Genomic DNA, 692 nt, shown 5'->3' on the forward strand with positions numbered 1-692 from the left:
GGATTTCCACGTAGGGACTTAACGAGGCCGGAGGGGTGGAAAGGGGCAAGGGGGGGGAGGACACAGAGGCTCTAGGCATCCCCCTGCCCTTTGTTCGTTTTCTTCAGCAGCTTTTTCAGGTCAGGTGACATAAAATAAGGTTTTTCGGCCGAACCGTCGTTACGCTCCAGGTCTTCCACTGCCGAGAGAGAAAAAACACCCGTCCCCCCCCCTTGCAGCCCCCCGTAGGGGGTCGTTTTGGGGGGGGAACAGACAAAAAGGAGTCAGGGCAAGGAACCCCCCAAGGCAGAGAGAGGCCGGAGGAGCCCCTCGTCCTGATCTTTTAATAATTAGATAAATCCCAGAGGAATTAAAATCTTACGGCTCGTGGTGATTGGGGGGGGGGATTTCCTCCCCGTGTCACAGCCCGGTGCCCCCAGCCACGTTTCACGGAAACAGGGTGATATTAATATTTAGAAGAAAGTAGTTTTGGGGGTTGGGGGGGTTGTTTTGTGTTTTGTTTTGTTTTGTTTTTTTTTCCCCAAAAGTTTAACAGCAAAGGAGGACTCTTTTCCCCCAGCTCTGCTCCGTTCCCTTCCTCCCCACAGCAAGCTCTCCCTTTGTGCAGCCCAAAATCCTTCCACTCATAATTATAATTGCTACACTAATTATAATTGGGGGTTTTCCTGACACCACCCCTCCCCCCCCCCCCC

This window comes from Calidris pugnax, unplaced genomic scaffold (genome assembly GCF_001431845.1).
Source record: "Calidris pugnax isolate Ruff unplaced genomic scaffold, ASM143184v1 scaffold571, whole genome shotgun sequence".
NCBI classification, from domain to species: domain Eukaryota; kingdom Metazoa; phylum Chordata; class Aves; order Charadriiformes; family Scolopacidae; genus Calidris; species Calidris pugnax.